At 40.2% G+C, this 19,695-nt stretch overlaps 1 protein-coding gene across 3 annotated transcripts in view; it reads right to left on the bottom strand.

The window, feature by feature from the left end:
• znf438 (zinc finger protein 438) overlaps positions 1–19,695 on the bottom strand; it is a 195,556-nt gene that overhangs the window by 21,262 nt on the left and 154,599 nt on the right. For all 3 annotated transcript variants that reach the window (XM_057824604.1, XM_057824603.1, XM_057824605.1), the window contains one exon: positions 11,992–12,059. The gene's annotated coding sequence lies outside the window, so the exon portion shown is untranslated. The remainder of the gene's footprint in view (positions 1–11,991; positions 12,060–19,695) is intronic.

Below are 19,695 nucleotides of genomic sequence, written 5' to 3'. Positions count from 1 at the left end.
TCTCCACATTCATTCTACTCTGGTTTGAAGCCATCTTCCCTTGCCCAGTTAAAAATTTTATTGCAGGGGTTTATGAGGCGTTTGTCCTGGAATAATACAACAAAGAATTAGAATCTTGTGTAAATATGAGATTTCAAACCTAAAACAAAACTGGAAAAAGAAAGGGCCTGAATATCTTACAAAGTCAATAGTGAGCAGAAGACTAGTGTGGTGTCACATAACTTGTAAGGAGATCTAACCTACGTGATTACTGGAATCTAAGATGCAAGATCATGAGTATAAAGGGGTTAAAAGACAAATACACGTGGAGGTCACAGATTCCACTCAATCTGCCATGGGATTTGATGCGCCATCAGGTTTAATCTGACTGGGGTCATGGGTCAGGGTGATGCAAAAAGGCTGGGTTTCTTTTTTTTTTTGCAGAGAATGCAAGGGACAGCGGGAAAGGGGAGACAGATTAACAGGTGAAGCCAGAAGGTGAGAGGTGAGGAACCTATGTTTATGCACGGAAGAGGTCAGGGTTGAATAGAAGGGCAGTGTGTGAGCAGGCCAAGCATGAAGTGAGCATATTAAAAAAAATATCAACCACTTGCCTCAACTGCTGAAGAGCCAGGAGGACACATGCTAAATGTAGTCTTTGCAACAGCAACAAAAATATATGATGGCAGACAAAACTGGCCTGTTATTCATCTTGGTAAAAGTTGTGTTTACGAAATGTGGAAGACCGGTCTTCCAGAGAGCAAATTCCAGGAAATATAAAAAGGTCAAACCACTATAAAATACCACCATATTGAATTCACTATAAATGAGTTTGCCGAGGAAAATTCAGTATGGTAATCTCCTTAAAATCCCTTGATGTGGAAAAACTAATACAGGTAGTCCCCGGGTTACAAAGTACCAGAGTTACGCGATTGTGACTATGACGCTGGAGTCTTTTTTTTAAATAATGTTGACTTCCGTTTTGTGATCCATGCTTTTATCTTGGCACAGGAAGTGTAGAGCAGGTATTACTGCACGCGAGTAAGAGCGCATGTACACACAAAGAAGAACGTATTTGCGGACACGAGGAAGAGTGTCTTTGTTCCACCGAAGAAGTTGCGCAGCCGAGTGAGTTAAAGAGGGGAAAGCCTGCGCGCACATTTGTTGCTTGTGAAGCAGCCAGGGAGGCAACACCTGTATATAACACATTTTGTACTGTTTATTGTGTGTTTTCAATTGTGGTCGAAATCTTGGGGCGAGTTTATGTTTATTTTTGATGATGTGGGGACGCTGACTGACACATGCTAATAGTTTTGTATATTGTTATAGCTGTATCAGCAGCTAGTTATGAAAGCAAATTTGAATTGCTGTAATTGAGGATGAAACCAATTTAATTTTAATTTTAATTTTTGTTTCATTCTGCAAGTGTTGATGACATGAGCAGCTAAATAAAGTCAGCAAACCACACGGATGTCTGTCATCGTCATTTCGGAGCCTCGCTCCCTGTCTAGCTAGGACTTTGCTCCATCGTCTTGGCAAGGATGGTACAATGACGTACAATACACGTTTTTGGATAGTTATTTTTATATTTGAGGGGTATTTAGGGTTACTTTAAGGGTTCATTCCAACTACTGCTGAAACGAATACTCAAGTAACTCGAGTGTAAAAATTGATCCGAGTAATTTTATTTGGCTCGAGGAATCGTTTAATCTTGCCAGCTCTACGCATTACGTTTTGACAAGGACTACTTTTAATGCAGGACAACGCACTGACGTCACCTACTTACCAGAAGAAAACCGGCGGCGGATATATTTAATTTTAATCATCCATGGATATAGAGATAAGAAGCCGATGAAAGCTAAGAGAAATGCACAAAGGAAAGGCAAAAAATATCAAAAGTGTGGGAGCATTTTAACGTTAGCCCTGCAGAGGGCAAGGTTCCTATTAATTATGACTACTGTCGATGCGTGGCTAACATTCCAAACATACAGGTTTTATTTAATCTGTTAAAAAACAGCGCTGTAAAGTGACGAGGGTGAAAAATAAAACATAATAAAGATAACTGAGATGTTGTCAATTTGAGCTCAGTAGTCATTGATGGATAAATTAGCACTGGTGCCTATTGTGCAAGTATACAACAGGTATCATAAATTTATTTTGAACACAGCAAAAATTCAAAATCCAATCAGGACTTACAATTTAGACTTAAAACTTAACTGGAACTTAAAAACAGCTTGACACAAATGGAAATTCAATTGAAACACGTGGGAAAAACACCTAACTTTTACATGCTGTGTGTTATCAAGCGTAATGACATTTTTAGGTGAGAAATAAGTTTTTTTTTTTTTTTAAACGTATAACATCTTCAAGTTTTTTGAGTGAAAGCAGTGAATGTTGGTTTTTTTCTAATCAGATCTGAGATGCAATTGTTCCGTTTTCAATAATGTACATCGAAAATAAAAGGCATTGTCTGAAAATGGTTCAATGTTAGGTGAAATGTCTTGTTTTGTCGTGTATATTTATAATTGCTCTTTACCTAAAAAAAAAAAAAAAAAAAAGTTTTATCTGAATACTCGATGGAATTTTCAGTCAAATACTTGATTACTAAAATATTTGATAACTGCAGCTCCAATTCCAATTTACACGGAAATTCAGGTTATGTCACCAGCGTAGGAACGGAACTCGTTTGTAACCCGGGGACTATACCTGTAATTGAAACTAGCCATTTTTAAAATATCTATGATGGGCTGAATGAATCTTGTCAGTTCCAAAGTGTTGATTAGGTTTTGAGATTCATATGAATCAGGTTCTTTCTTTACAGATTGTGGTCTACATACCGGAACGGTGTCTGAATTGCCTTAATAATGTAGTACCATTCTCCTGACCGTTTCAACAAATATTCATTTGAAACCTTTTAAGCAGACTGGCATTTAAATGTGAATGTTTTACTTTATTAGCAGTTCAGCGTTGCTTGAATTTTTGGTGTGAACGGTTTACCATTAAGCACGAGTTTAACTCGATTGTGCAATTCGGTGAAAATTGTCTCTTGTGCAACCCCACCATTTCACTCTCTAAAAAAAGCTGTTGTTTTATTACGGACTCAGACTTTTTTTTTTTTTTTGCAGATCCTGTTTATTTGCCACATTTTGACAGGATTGAAAACCCAAAACAAGACATGCATGCCCAACTGTTTCGTTTATTTATTTTAGAGCTGAAACGAATACTCGAGTAACTCGAGTTAAAAAACTGATCCGAGTAATTTTATTCACCTCGAGGAATCGTTTAATTTTGCCAGCTCTAAGCATCACGTTTTGCCCGGAGTACTTTTAATGCGGGACAACGTGCTGACGTCACGTGCGTAGAGGAAGAACCAATTAAAAAAAAAAAAAAAAAAAAAAAAAAAAAGAAAAAAACTTACGCAGCCGACAGCCGCTACAAGCTACGCCGACGTTGCTAAAAACTACGCCCGCATGATGCTACGGTGGTAGCAGGTAGCTAAGTTCTGATGCGTCTCATAGATATCATATGTAAGTAGAACTAGATGCGAAATGACAGACGGCGCCGTTAGTAAACAGCCGCCATCTTAAAGCAGTAGACTACATAATAAATAAGATTACCGTAACTGTCACTAGCTCACGTAACGTTAGCCCTGCGGAGGGCTAGTTTTCTACTAATTATGACCACTGTCGATGCATGGCTAACGTGTCTTACATTCAGGCTTTATTTAATCTGTGAAAACATAGCGCTGTAGAGTGATGAGGGTGTAAAATTAAAAAATAATGCTAACTGTCAATTTTAGCTCAGTAGTCATTGCTGAATAAAACACCAAGTAGCACTGGTCCCTAATGTGCTCCAATACAGCAGGTATTATACATTTATTTTGAACACTGCAAAAACTAAAAATCCTATCAGGACTTACAGTTGAGACTAACTTAAAACTTAACTAGAACTTAAAAATACCTTGACACAAATGAAAATTCTATTGAAACACATGGGAAAAACACCTAACGTTTAAGAGATGTATGTGTGTTATCAAGCGTAATGACATTCTTAGGTAAGAAATATATATATTTTTTTATAAGATCTAGATGTTTTTTAAGAATTAGTTTTTTTTATTCTAGTCACATTTGAGATGCAATTGTTGGCTGTTTTCAACAATTTACATCGAAAATAAAGACATTGATTGACTGAAAATGGTTCAATATTAGATGAAATGTATTGTTTTCTCGTGTATATTAATAATTGCTCTTTACCTAAAAATTTTTTTTATCCGATTACTCGATTAATCGATAGAATTTTCAGTCGATTACTCGATTACTAAAATATTTGATAGCTGCAGCCCTAATTTATTTGTTTGTTTTAGCCTAACCTGTATTATGGGAGGAGACAGCAGAAAGCAAGAGTTGTGAGATTTGTTATCTCCTTGGTAGGTCGAGCAATGCTCATCTGGGACTTACAGATAGGGCATGGAGATGAAGCTGGTGTGGAATGAACCAAGTGTCCATGTTTATGGGAGGGAGGGGTAAAAACACAGCAGAGGCCAAACTCCCCCAGGTTTTGGCTCAGATGAAAGGCCAGGATCTAGGCTAGATAAGAAGGCAGAACATGGGGGGTCGGGGCCAGCCGGCTGTGAGAAGTCGTGTCTAGCAGCCATTTCCACAATCGTAATTCTACATGCAAACATGAGCGAAGTCTATACATATTAGTATTTTTACCATTTGTTTTTTAAAGAAAAACTTATTTTGTCCAACCTAGGAAAACATGGTTTTATCTGCGTTAAAGGTGTTATCTGTGCTCGATGGGGGTTCCTCTATGCGTACAAACTGCTCAATCACTGTAAATGAAAAGAGTTTTCAACTTAAGCTAAATGTAAAACCCAGTGTGTTTGTCATGCAGAGTGTGAATGTGTGTGTGCATGTGGATGAGAAAAGTTAAGCTCTCTTGTGGCGCAGGGCAAGCGCAGTCATGGGGAAAATGAAATCGGTGTTTGCCTTGGTCCTTGATTCGTCCAAAATCTCATGCTGAATGAAACAGCAAGTAAGACACAACAGTTATTTGACAGCATCCAGCTGCTACCTCTGCCTTTTCATTGGACAACAATAAAAGGTGGAGCTCTCGCTCTCATCCTCTATTACAGGACCATATGGTATGCACGGCATGTACAAACAAACACACAACCATATGTCATCCACTGTCACCTGAGCAAATCAATGCATGGGAGAAATCCATTCCAATTAGGACCATGCCGATTTAGCCTGCATGTGGATGAAAATGAATCGATAGAGAGCACACTGTTCACCCACTATTGCTCATACAGAATATCTTAAACTGACTTAAATCGACTTAACTGCACGTACTTGCCATGGAAAATAATGAATAAAATTGTTCGCATTCATCTGCATGAATACAAAGTACTGTATATGTATTGTTTGGTACTCTACATGATGCAGTAGTTAAATATTAGCCAGTAACCGATGAGTTTTTCTTCCCCACAGATTTGCCCAATAAGAAAAACAACAATGTTACACATACTGTACACAACGCTACAGAAGGATCTGGTGATGATTGGCATGACTGTGGATTAGAGGTGACAGCAGTGTGTCCAAGAGCATGTCTAGAAGTGTGTGTTCGTGGTCTCAAGTGTTAACACCCTATCCCTCCCCAGGCAGCCAGACTGTCTTAGTCATCTAGACTTTGCAACGCTAAACCTTTACCTGACCTTTCCTTCCGCGGTGACATTTGGACCCATTCGAATAGGTCAAACAGCACTAAAGAGTGTGGAAGAAAAATGGAGGGCACCTTGATAAAAAAAATAGTTGAAGTTGAGTGAGAGCTGTCGGCAGCGACAGGACATGAGCATGAAATGTTCAAAAAAGTAAAACTCAAAACTTTTTAAAATTCCTATGATTCAAACACCTGTCATTCAGTGAAACACGCGATCCACCCTAAAACACATGTTGTCTTTGGTTAACTTCTAGACTATTAAGTGTGACTGCACGGGAGGGTGAGTGCTGCAAACTCCACTGGGACAAACACCTTAATGATCCCTTGACTCAATGGGACAAATTCAGGAGGGAATCTAAGAGGAAGGAAGCTTCCATCATGCTGATTTTGGTCCCTCTGCATCTCAGATGAAACCCTGGAAAAGGCAGGGTGGCATAGAGAAGCAGGAAAGTTCTTTGCATCTAATTTTTGACTTTTCTTGCGTCATGTCGTTCTTACTATCATTATCTCTTGCATCCAATATGAAAGAGTCTCAGAACGCTTTGATTTTGTAAATCATTTCTCCCTCTCTTCCTTTCCCGAGCTTTCTGGTTCCAGCGATCTCTTTCATTCTCACTTCCCTCCCCTTCCCTCAGTACCTGAGTAAATAAACAGTGTGGTGTGATGATGCTAATTACAGCAGGTTCAGGGACGTGATGGGCCCAGAGACAGATAAACAGCAAAGCAGGATGGAGGCAGAGGTGGGGTTGAAGGTAATGTACCTCAAGAGAAAAAAACGAGTGATTGAGATTATAACCGAAATTATAGATACTGTGAGGTGGTACCTTCTTGTAAAACGTTTGAAAGCTACTGCTGTAAGATGACTATTTTTCTGACTACAAGACTAGGTTCATACTAGGGCTGCAGCTATCGAATATTTTAGTAATCGAGTAATCGACTGAAAATTATATCGATTAATCGAGTGATCGGATAAAACAAATATATTTTCAGGTGAAGAGCAATTATAGACATACATGAGAAAACAAGACATTTTATCATTTTCAGTCAATCAATGTCTTTATTTTTGATGTATATTGTTGAAAACAGCCAACAATTGCATCTCAGATGTAACTAGAATGAAAAAAAATGACTAACTCACTGCTTTCACTCAAAAACCTTTAAATCTCACTTTTAAAAAGTATATATATATATACATATATATAAACACCTAAAAATACCTTTACGTTAGATAACACACATCACTTAAAAGTTAGGATTTTTTCCCACGTTTTTCAATTGAATTTCAATTTGTCTCAAGCCATTTTTAAGTTCTAGTTAAGTTTTAAGTTAGTCTAACCTGTAAGTCCTGATAGGATTTTGAGTTTTTGCACTGTTCAAAATAAATATATGATACAGGCTGTATTGGAGCACATTAGGGACTAGTGCTACTTGGTGTTTTATCCAGCAATGACTACTGAGTTAAAATTGATAGTTAGCATTATTGAGTTTTTATTTGACACCCTCATCACTCCACAACGCTATGTTATGTTAAAGCCTGTATGTAAGACACGTTAACCACGCATCGAAAGTGGTTTGAATTAATTTAAACCTAGCCCTCCGCAGGGCTAACGTAAGGTGAGCTAGTAGTGACAGTAACGTTAATCTTATATATTAGCGCTTAGCGCTCTACTGCTTTAAGATGGCGGCTGTTTGCTAACGCTGCCCAGACGCGGCCTAGTCTGTCAATGTGCATCTAGTTCAACATACATGCGATCTCTATGAGACTCATTGGACACTACCTGCAACTAACGTAGCATGTGCGGGCTAGTATTTAGCAACGTCGGCGTCGTTTGTAGCGGTTGTCGGCTGCAGTAAGTTTTTTTTGTTGTTGTTTCTTCCTCTACGCACGTGACATCAGCGCGTTGTCCCGCATTAAAAGTAGTCCGAGCAAAACGTGATGCTTAGACCTGTCAAAATAAACGATTACTCGAGGTGAATAAAATTACTCGGATCAGTTTTTAAACTCGAGTTACTCGAGTTGCTCGAGTATTCGTTTCAGCTCTAGTTCATACTGCTGGTCTTAATGCACAAATCCGATTTTTGCGTGTTTTTCCAACTCGAGTCATCTGCGCCACATTTTTCAAGAATGTTGCTGTGGTCTCTTAAAGGGCGGCTGAAGAGCTTTTCAGTTTTTGATGTAATCTTACGAATATAAACTTTTGATGAGTTGGTCAAAACAACCAAGTCATTTTTAACGCATAACTGCAAGGATATTTTACGTTTTTTATTTTATTTTTATTTTTTTTTTTTTTTAAATTCAATTCTATTTTATCTTTTTTTTTTTAGTTTTTTTGCACTCCGTTATTAGTCCCTTCCCAAACCCGGAAGTGTGACGAAAATTCTTGAACGCAACAGAAGACTATCCACAGCGAGCAACGATATCAGTGATATTTCCACCCAAAATAACCGTCTTTCGTGACGCTAACGATGGCAAAGGCTCCCAAGAAAGATCATCTACAATTAATCCCTATATGTTTGAACCTGAGGCGTCAGATGATGACGTTTTACTCGGCACAGCAGATGTTGGTGATGACGCCGGTTGGCAGCTTGACACTTCACGAAAAGGAAGAGTGGTAGACCCATTTCAAGCATCGTGATTTCTCTCTGAACCTTTCTTTCCCCTGTCATTCTGGTCACAGTTTGGTTCATTTTCAGTACAGTAAGAAAACAAAATGCAAAATATAAATGTGCTAGTTGTTTATTACACACCTTTGTGCTTTTCAACAATAGGAACATTAGCCTATACAAAGCTAGAATTCTGCTCAAAAAGTACCGGGTATTGAAAGATAATCCAACAACAATTTGCCTTTCAGACCCCGCGTATTGGTCAGCTTTCTTTCTGAAAGAAAGAAGAAAAAAGAAGTCCTGTGCTAAAGAGAAAAGCAATCCCATTGAGAAAGATTTTAACATGTATTTTACAAATGAAATGCCTCAATGAATCATTTTTTTTTTCTTATTAACGGTTTTCAAAAGCTTTATTGGTGGATTTTCTCAAGTGAATGCACCACACAGAAATAAATAAATTTAATTGTGTAAGCAGGATCTGTATTATTCTTATTTTTGAATTACAGGCGTTTTGGCTTATTTCAATTTATTTTATTTAAATGGGCTATTATTTATTTTATTATGTGTTTATATTTTACAAATGTGATGTAGTATTCATTTATATTGTATATTTTATGTTGTATAACTTTAGTTCCTATGTGAATATTAGTTAATATTAGTTCCTACTTGTTTTGTTGTGGTAGGAGGGTTTTGTATTGAACATGGGCGGGGCCGTGTTGGTTATTATTATAGCAGAGAAGACAGCAGTAAATCAACAAAGACAAGTCAACTGTGCCCTGATCTACCACTCAAGAGATCTGATGGAACTCGTAAGTGGGTTACGATTGCATATTTGTTTGAAAATCGAACGGATCCACCGTATTTTTACACGAGTGGCTTCCGGTCTGCCCGATCCCAGCAACCGGTAGTAGTATTGACGCAGGAGGGTCGCGTCTAGCGTCAAATAAAAAACTCTGCCGTTCTTTTTGCGTGCGTCGTGTTGAGCCGCTTCTGGGACGCATCTAACACGCGGCCGCACTGCGACTGGTGTGCATTGGCTGATTGACTTTAACGCTCGCGTTTCGCTGCGTTCTTGTGGCCGTCACGTTGTCGCGCTTCATTTCTGTGTTATACTGTCCTACCGTGTTGGTCCTCATTATAGTAGAGAAGACGGAGTAAATATAATCTACACAAAGAAACTAAGCCGATTGACTCACAGCCTCGAAAAGGGTTACATTACGTCAGAAACTCGTTCGGTACGCCTCCGTTACGAACCAAGCACCATGTACCGAAACAAGGGGTGTAACGGTACACAAAAATCTCGGTTCGGTACGCACCTCGGTTTTGAGGTCACTGTTCAGTTCATTTTCGGTACAGTAAGAAAACAAAATGCAAAATATAAATGTGCTAGTTGTTTATTAGACACTTTTGTGCTTTCAACAATAGGAACATTAGCCTACACAAAGCTAGAATTCTGCTTAAAAATAGAAAATACAATATTCTGAAATGTAGATGTTTTGAAAAACAAAATAAAAATAAGTTTGGCTAAGACTTTCTTTAAAATAAATAACTGATGTGCAAAATTGAACAGTTGCAACACTGAAGTGAAGAGTTGTTCCATCTATATTCTTTTTTAAATTGAATTCCCCACCCAGAGGGCCAACCATCTTCCATGTTAACATTTAACCGTTACCCACGCTGCTCACTGCACTTCTGAGTGGTGCGACGGCCCTGGCCGTTTAATTGTTATCTTTTTTGAGACTGTCAGTCATCTGATCGCCGTGTCCGCACGCTAGCTGCCTCCCCTCCCAACGTGGCATACTCTGATTGACGCCGGACGGGCAGACGACGTCACTGCCGCTGAAGGGCCACCCGAACTAGCCGCTGTCCGACATGTATCCATTATGCAGAGCTTTGTTTACATTTGCGGCAATAACGACACTTGCTTTACGGCAGCTAATCCGATACACGGTAATACGGCTCTGGGTAATACTATTAGGCCGTTGTTTGAGCTTGCATACCCGCGTGTGTGTTGTATTGTGCCTGAGTCTTGTTAACCAAATAAAGGCAGCGTGAACAAAAGTCATCTGACCGCTCGTCATTTTACAGTCAACACTCAGAGTTTGCATTTGACAGCATACGTGCCGCGTACCTCCTCGCCAGCTGTTTGCTTGCCATTTATTCACCTGTGCATTTGATCGCTATTTTGTTGCAATCCCGCTTTTTCGGTGAGGTATTTTGTGTTCATTGGTTTTTGGATCGTTTTTGTTCACCACTGTAAATAAGAGCACCGCAGCAGTAGAGGTAAACTGCCGTTTTCGTTCAACCCGTTTTGTTTAGTGTAGAAGCCAGGGTAGTGGCTGTATTGTTTTTTTGTTTTTTACGAACAGGGTTTACTTAGCGGGTGGGGTTCAAGTATAGTTTCATTTTGTTTGTTGTTTTGGCCTGGGTTTATGCTGAAGCCAGCTTCTTCCGCATTTTGTATATTTTGTTCGTTGCGAGTTCGACTTGTGTGAATAAATTTGTGTCCACTTGCAACTTGTGTGCGTGGCTCGTGTTATGTTATGCCCTTAGCAGCCGTCCGTGGGACGTAACAGCGGGATTATGGGAAGCATGAGCGGGCATTCCGCGCTTGCGTTATATGTGTCAAATATTTTAACGTGATTAATTTAAAAAATTAATTACCGCTCGTTAACCCGCTAAATTTGACAGCACTTTACATTCTGTCAGAAACTCGTTCGGTACGGGGGTGTACCGAACCGAGGACCACGTACCGAAACGGTTCAATACAAATACATGTACCGATACACCCTTACTAAATATGCATCTGTTGATATATTAACAGTTATTCAGATAACGATAAACAAGATGAACTCTCGAGCTCTCTCTAAATCACTACCAAATCCATTCCAGTCTTCATCTTCAGTATCACTTTTGAACTCAAAGTGCCCAAAGAGGGCATACCTTGCGTCTAAGTATCAATGTATGAAACAAGTCGCAGGCCCAGCCAAACTATGAAATAAACTGCGACTTATAGTCCGGATAATATGGTAAATATCAAAGACATGGTTGTCTACAAGAATTAATACGGATGTAAGCAACAAGGTGAAGGAGAAAAGATGGTGAAAGCCCAAAGATACATGACAGATTGATTTGCAGAAAGGGGACAGTGTTGGCACATCACGGAACCACTGTTTTAAATGTTATCCAGAGAGGTTTCTTGATTAAAAGAAATCTTATGATCCCAGATTAGGACTAGATTGGTAATGACAGGTGCAGGAGAAACCTTAATGTTACAAAGACTTGCGTAAGCTTTTAATCTTGTGTTAAACCCACTGCAAACACCGGCAGAGAGACAAAGTAGAAAGAGAAAGGTAGAAAGGATCACAATGTATAAGGGATTGCAGAAGAGAGGAAAATTGGGAAAAAAAATGTGATGGGTGGATAGATGAGCTATTTTTATAATGAGGTCAGTGTGAGCTATGGGATTTTTTTCTCCTGGGAATTACACACACATACATACATAAGATGTAGTATCCTGCTGTGCATGGCTACCTCCATCAATGGAAGAAATATTCTGTGGTAGATGATGCAACTGAGCAATACATTTTTAACAATGTCCTTTGTATAAGACATGTTAAATATGCAACTTTTGAGCCTGTAGTTGGGTACAATAAAATTCAGATTAAACCCATAGAAGATTACCTATTTGCAGATTTCCTTCGTCATTAGGTGGAGCATAGGTCGTGGTTCTTGCGCCCCCACCTCATAAACTGCAACGAGAAGCATTTCACAATTTGATTAAAAGTGTAAAAGAGCAAAAACTAAACTCACCAGGTCAATTGCTAAGGATGTTCAGGTACGGATAATTTACGAGTAGGGCAACACTCTTGGTTCATGGCATACTGTATGTTCTTGCTGATTGTCATTTACACATCTCCAAGTGTTCGACAAATGTTCCCTTGCTGTGTGACTGGCTGTTAAATTGTTCAATTCATGAAAGCAAGAATGACAAAAGTGAACGATCTCTCATGCGATCTATTTGCATCTACGTGTAAAGAGTAACACGGTGTGGCGACGAGTACGTTCGGCAGGGACAGGATTCACACGTGGCTTTGCACATACACACATGCAGACACACTCCATTTAACAGAATGAGCGCTCGTTTAGCCAACAGTGTCTCGGCAGGCAGGGACACAGGCTGCCCACTCAGTCAGATCCATCCATATTAAATAAATAAGGAGCGCTCTTGTGTGTAAATTATTCATTTAACACGCCTTATCCTCTTCCAACAACCTTGTTAGAGCAACTCAGGAGTGGAAAGAGGGTGTGCAGGGGGGCACAAAGCGACGACGAGGCAGACACTGTGGCTCATGAGCGACTCAGCAGAACCTGTGGTGCATCTCTGAGCTCTCTGGGCGTTCAGTCATAAGGGGGCTAATACAGCCTGACACCTCCTTTGTTTCAAGCAGAAAAGAACTGCCTACACACAGTAACACAAGTGCGTAAGGGCACACAATTGCACTCACACTGGCATGCACACACTTGAAGAGAAAGCACAAGAAATGAATTTTTAGTGCATATTCATAGAATAATCATTCTACTTGTCTGGATAAATTATTGAAGAATGGGAGAGCAGTACACGCAATGCAGTGGATGTTGTCCTTTGCCGCATGAACTTAGATCAGAAAACACAAGAAGTCATCGACGCTTCACGAACTGATTCTAATGAGCCGCAACATTAATGAACTAATATTTCACTTATACAATGCAAGTTGTGCAAAATTACGAGACATGATTTAAAAATATTTTTTTCCCCCAAACTTTTACTAAAAGTTGATTTGGCAGGGGTCTGCTTTCATACTTTGATACTAAAATTGCACTAGCATTTTCTCATAGTGCCTATGTGTACCGTATTTTTCGGACTATAAGTTGCTGTTTTTTTTTTTTTTTTTCTCCATAGTTTGGCTGGGGGTGTGACTTATACTCAGGAGTAACTTATGTGTGAAATTATTAACACATTATGATATCATTTCACATGTTATTTTGGTGTTTTAGAGTGACACTGAAGGTTTGGTAAACTTGTTGGCATGTTCTTTATGCTTTAGTTATCTGAATAACTCTTAATAGCTATGGCCACGTTTGCGTTCTGCCTTTGGCAATGTGTGATCAATTGTATTATTAACATTTTATATTGAAATGCATGCTTTTAGTTTGTGGCGCTTTCACGCCCAAGTGGGGGCGCACTCGCACTTGTTTACGCGAAGAAGAGCGCTCACACGCCTGAAGAAGACGGACAGCTACGCGGCGTCTCTGAGCGAGTGGGCGAGAGAGATAGAGAGAGAGAGACACACGGCTGCAAACCTACATTCATTGTTTATGCTTGTAAAATAGCTCTACAGACCTGTGTGTATCATCTTTTCTGTTGTTGTGTGTTTTCCACCCGCGATCGGACAAAGCCAGTTGTGTGGTTGTTTGAACGATGTGCTAATGCTAGCAAACCCATGCTAACAGTTTGTGTCATTGCTGTAATAGCACCTAATTATCATTTATTTACGTTGATGCGAACCTGTTTGGTATAGAGGACGAAATTGATTCAGCAAATTATACGGACGTCCAGCATTGTCATTTGGGAGTTTAGCTCGCTGTATAGCCAGGACTGAGCCGTAGCGTCCTGGTGAGGACAGTACTGTATATTCGCATTCGTTGTTCATGCATCATGTAACATCATACTGTACACTTATTCAGCATGTTGTTCTCTATTGTATTTTTATATTAAATTGCCTTTCAATATATCTGTTCTATGTGTTGGATTTTATCAAGTAAATTTCCCCCAAAAATGAGACTTATACTCCAGTGTGACTGATATATGTTTTTTTCCCTCTCCGTGGGGCATTTTATGGCTGGCGCGACTTATACTCAGGTCCGATTTTTAGTCCAATGCCATGTTGGCATCCTATTCTATGTTGCCTGATCGCTAATACTGACACTGAGTTTTTGTACTTCAGTGTGTCAAATTGCACCTAATCATGCCTGAATCTCATCAGACATGTGATAGCAGACGAGTTGAAATGCCGTACGGAGCCACCCCAGGGCAACGGCCCTTTCCCAGTCAATTGGGGGGCAGCGCAGTCCATCCCTCCTCCCGCAGCGCTAGCAAGGGGGCCACCATCTGCGCCCACATCAACCAGCCTTCAGGGATGGGATGAGGGGACCCCCCCCCCCCCCCCCCCACGCTTCACCACCCGGGGACCCCCCCCCCCCCCCCACGCTTCACCAAACCACGCCCGCCCGTCAGCCACCACCACAACCGCCACCCCCAACCGACACGGAACCACTAAGCCCCAACCGACACGGAACCACTAAGCCCAGGGCACGACAGGATCCCCACCCGAAATAGACTATACCCGGCCAACCCACCGGCACCCAGGCAGCAACCCACGCCAGAAAAGAGATGGGAAGGCGAAGAGCGCCGAAAAGCCGCCGCGAGATTGGAGTCCCCATTTTGGTCAATTTTAGCGACAAAAAAATGGACATAAGCGGTAGTGTTTTGGAAGACCGTGTTTCCCATGAGGACCAGCGCACAGTGTCGAAAAATCCTAATCTGCCGGTCGCCTGCAGATAGAATGAACGACATTCCTGTTTCCAGCAGCTGTGTGAAAGGTGAATTGTAATGAGGTAATCAAGTTGTGGCTAAACAATAACATACGACAATGTTGAAAATCAAAAACCTTTGATTTTGTACTGTATTCAGACTGCGGCCTTCCGGTATGGAGTGAGATAGCTTACTCCATGGGGGAGTCACGCCAGCAATTGAAAGCCGGGCCAATGTATATTCTTGAGTGTCCTTTTATTATGGTAGCCTTGCTTTTTCTTTTTTTTGTCTCTCAGAACTCAAAACTTTTTGTCTCTTTTGTTGCTCTGCCACCTTTGCGGAATTCACGCAAAAGCGTTCATATCGATTTTAGACTTTATAAAGAATGGGAAAAGGGGGAAGTGACGTATGCCGTAAGGTAGTCCGCACATTTGTAGTTTTTTTTTTTTTGTGTGTGTGGCAGGATTCCTGCCACCCTCCTCAAAGTTAACTATCGCTGGTGAAAGCGATAGAGACCCCCACAAGGTATAAAAGAGTGGTCATTCAAAGGTATAAAAGTGTGGTCATTCAACATATCACAAATGTTGTGAAAATATTTTATAAAGGTTGAAAAGTTACCGAGTGTTGCTTTAATGTATGAATAAATTACAACTACCGTATTTTTCGGACTAAAAGTCGCCCCCACCCCCCCGTCATAGTTTGGCCGGGAGTACGACTTATACTCTGGAGTGATTTATGTGTGAAATTATTAACACATTATCATACTATTACACGTTATTTTCACACTAAACCGCAAGAGGGCGCTCAAGGCCTGTGCTTCAACATTGGCGGTAACTTATAAAAAACAGCTAAAAACAACCGAGAAGGGCTGAACTAAATGGCACCAAAAAGCAAATCATAGTATGCAGATTACAAGCTGCAAGTAGTGAAATATGCAGCCGAAAACCGTAATCGAGCAGTGGAATGATGGAGTTAGCGAGAAACTTGTGACTGGGAAAATGCGGAAGTTACTGTTACTGAAAAGAAAAAGAAAAAAGCTAATCGTGGGCTAAAAGCTAGGTGGTCATAGCGAGAGGAACGAAAAATATCTTTTGTTTTTTTTTTTCCTTTTCATTGCGCATTTTTTGGCTGGTGCGACTTATAGTCCGGAAAATGCAATCCCATTCAATTCACCTGGCTGTGGTTTCCAATGTAAATCACACTAAAACTGGCTTTTCTGTGTATTTTTCATTTTTCAAACAAAACAAAACCTAAGGTGTCTCATACAGCTGCAACACTGCAATCTAAATTTGCTCGGACCACATGAAATGTCGTCTCTATTCCAGGGTAGGGCGGCAAAATTACAGCCCTGGTTGTTCTACTCTAGCATTAAACCTCAATTAGCACACAACTTTGCCAGTGAGGTCATTATACCAGGTTTCAAGAGTTCTAAAAGTAGTTGTTGCTTTTCTTTAGAAAGACAAATGCTTGTATCTGAGCCACTTTAAAGTGACCTGTAGCGTGGTTCTCAGGAGAAATGTTGATTTCAGTGGGGAAAGGTGATGTTCTTCAAATGTGTCTTAGAAAAACAAAAACATTTGCCTTTGTGGCCTGGATTGCCTAAATTTACAGTGACTGGAAACACTAACTTGACAGGGCTTTTCCAAGAAGAAGAAAAGTCAGCAAGGAAAGCTGGGGAACAACAAAAAAAAAGTTTCAAACCCTGACAGAAGACTATCCAGTGCGTTGTCAACCTAAAAAGTAAGGAACACCGAAAGAAAAATTTAATCTTGAGCAGGGGTCGCGTTAACCGAATATTTTCCGTCGTTGACTGGTTTTTTAAAACGGTGACGGAAAAAACTGAGGTCCATCCGTCATTTTGACAGGTTGCAATTCACACCCCAGACCACAGGGTGGCGAGTGAGCATATTAATTAGCTATTGTCTCTCCTGATGCATGACATCGTTGGCCTTACTTGGAAAAATGTCAAGGCAACCGAGCGTCCGAACTAAGGCTACGTTCATACTACAGGTCATAATGCACGAATCCGATTTTTTCGTGTTTTTCCGACTCGAAGGAGGCATTAACTTGACGGTCTGAACGTGGCAATGCGCATAGAACGGGACCATTTCAAATCCGATCTGGGTCACTTTCGTATGTGGTCTAAATCTGATCTGGGCCACATTTTTCCAGACTGTCGCGGTGGTCTGTACTGTCCAGTCCCGCAAATCGGATTTAATGCAGCAATTACGTCATCAAAAAGCGAGAGACGGAATGGTAGCGATGCAGCTGTGCATTATTAGCGCCTAGCTTACCTTGAACACGGCTTTATAGGAAGGGTCGGACTTGACAACAGTCATAAAAAAATAAAAATAGGTTTGAGGACAAGCCTGAGAATGATCGGTTTTCTCTCTGCTCCATATAAGCAATATTTCAACATTGCTTACACGGCCGAGAGTAGGGGCAAACTGCCCGTATGTGTGCATGACATGCACGAACAGTGCGTGCATGCTGTCGATCCATATATTTTGAATATAAGCCTAAACAGGGATTATATATGCCTGTTATTTGTGTCCTCTTTTTAACAGCAACAAACCTATGGCTCCGTTTATACTACAGGTCTTAATGCACGAATCCGATTTTTTGTCTTATCTGTTTTTTTGGCGTGCCCGTTCAGAATGCCTTTGTCCATTGAGACCATTCAAGTATTACGCATGCGCACTAATTCGCAGTCCGACATGCGCTGAGCAAGACGACCCGCATGCGCAGAAGCATCAAAACAAATGACGATACAATCACACATGCTGGCTGTCATCCGTCATTCCAGGGATATCATATTTTGCTTATTAAAAAGAGGACACAAATAACAGGCATAAATAATCCCTGTACAGGTTTATATTCAAAGTATATGGATCGATAGCATGCACGCACTGTTCGTGCATGTCACACACACACATACGAACAGTACACCATTTTGTCCCGACTCGCGGCCGTGTAAGCAATGTTGAAATATTGCTTATATGGAGCAGAGAGAAAACCGATCATTCTCAGGCTTATCCTCAAACCCTTTTTTTTTATGACTTGTCAAGTCCGACCTTTCCTAAAAAGCCGTGTTCAAGGCAAGCTAGGCGCTAATAACGCACAGCTGCTTGATGTGTGATGGCGCGGTGTGGATTCTCTGCTAAGCTTGTTCGGACAGAATATTAATTAAAGATGAATGAAAACTAAATACTATTGAATATGTCATTATTAACATTTTTAAAATTTAAGTGACGGGTAAAAATAGATTATGACCGGATTTTTATGACCCTGTCAGTCAAAATGACAGACAACGAAAAAGTCTAGCGCAACCTCTGATCTTGAGCTAAAATTTTCTTATTATAAAGATAAAAAAATGGTTTCAGCCCGTTGTTGTTTGTTTATTCAACAGCATTTTCCTTCTTTGTTGAGTATCGAAAAAGTACACATCAGTGTACATGCGCTATAATACAAAACAAATGCGGCATTAAATCAGTGCCTCTCAATTACTTTGTGTTACTCCCACCCCCAGGAACTCTGAAAATTGTATCATTTGTCTCTAAAATTATTATTATAAGTACATCTCTTGATATCATTGTGTTGTTTTTAATATTAGAAATTATAAGAAAAAAATAATATTGATCAACTTAAAGTATAACTTTACAGCAACACTTGGTTACTTTTCAGCTTTAGTCGATTTTAGGGACGCCGGTGGAAAAAAGCGGTAGTGTTTTGCCTGAAGGAGGAATGTGTTTCCCATGAGGACCAGCGCACACCCACATAGTGTTGTAAAATCATGATGGTCGCCTGCAGATGGATTAAACAACATTTCTGTTTCCAGCGGCTGTGTGAAAGGTGAAAAGTAATAAGGTAACGAATCCAGTTGTGGCTAAACAATAGCATATGACTGTTAGCAACTTGTGTGGCTAACCCCGCCACCCGAACTTGTCAGCGCTGACGAGTTCAGTTGGGGGGCGTCACGCCAATGAGTGAAAGCCGGGCCAAAGTTTATTCTGTATATCCTGGTCGCCGCCCATTCTTTTTCCCCCTCAGACAAAACCTTTTGTCTCTGTTGCTCTGCCATCTTTGCAGAATTCGCACAAAAGCGTTAGCATCGACTTCGGTCTTTATAATGAATGGGGAAAGGGGGAAGTGACATATGCCGTAAAGCAGTCCGCACATTTGTAGTTTTTTTTTTGTGTGTGGCAGAAGTTAACTCCTTAAAGTTAACTAACACCGGTGAAAGCGATACAGACCCCCTCAAGATATAAAAGAGGTGTCATTCAACTCGTTGTCAGTCGACATTCATTCATTCATTCATTCATTTTCCATGCCGCTTATTATTACCACAAATGTTATGGAAAATATTTTATAAGGGTTGAAAAGTTACCGAGTGTTGCTTTAAAGCACATCAATTTGCCTGGAAAAAAGTCATGTCAAAACTGTAAAAAAAGACACTGAAAAATATAATAATAATAATAAATTCAAATTGATTAGCAACATTAACTCATGAGGACAATATGCAAAAAACATTTTGCCAGAAAAAACAAATTAATAGAACAAAAACGACAGTGTAATTGGAAAGAGGGACAGTTATAATTTTGCTACAGGCAGTATCAGCTCCTTTGCTATGGTGTGCAGTTATTTTGCACTGAGCAACTTTGTCTGCCACCTTATATGATGCTAACATGCTAATTTACTGATGTAATACTAACAAAGCAGGACGATTGTTGCCAAGATTCGGCACGTTTTCGTTGAAAAAAAAAAAAAATCAAGCGGCTTATCAATGTGATTGGTGTCTAATGTCTTTAAGTGAC

The sequence above is a fragment of the Corythoichthys intestinalis genome, chromosome 20, assembly GCF_030265065.1.
Source record: "Corythoichthys intestinalis isolate RoL2023-P3 chromosome 20, ASM3026506v1, whole genome shotgun sequence".
In the NCBI taxonomy this organism is placed as follows: domain Eukaryota; kingdom Metazoa; phylum Chordata; class Actinopteri; order Syngnathiformes; family Syngnathidae; genus Corythoichthys; species Corythoichthys intestinalis.
The sequence above is the reverse complement of the archived record's forward strand: the minus strand, read 5'-3'. Positions and strand labels throughout refer to the sequence as shown.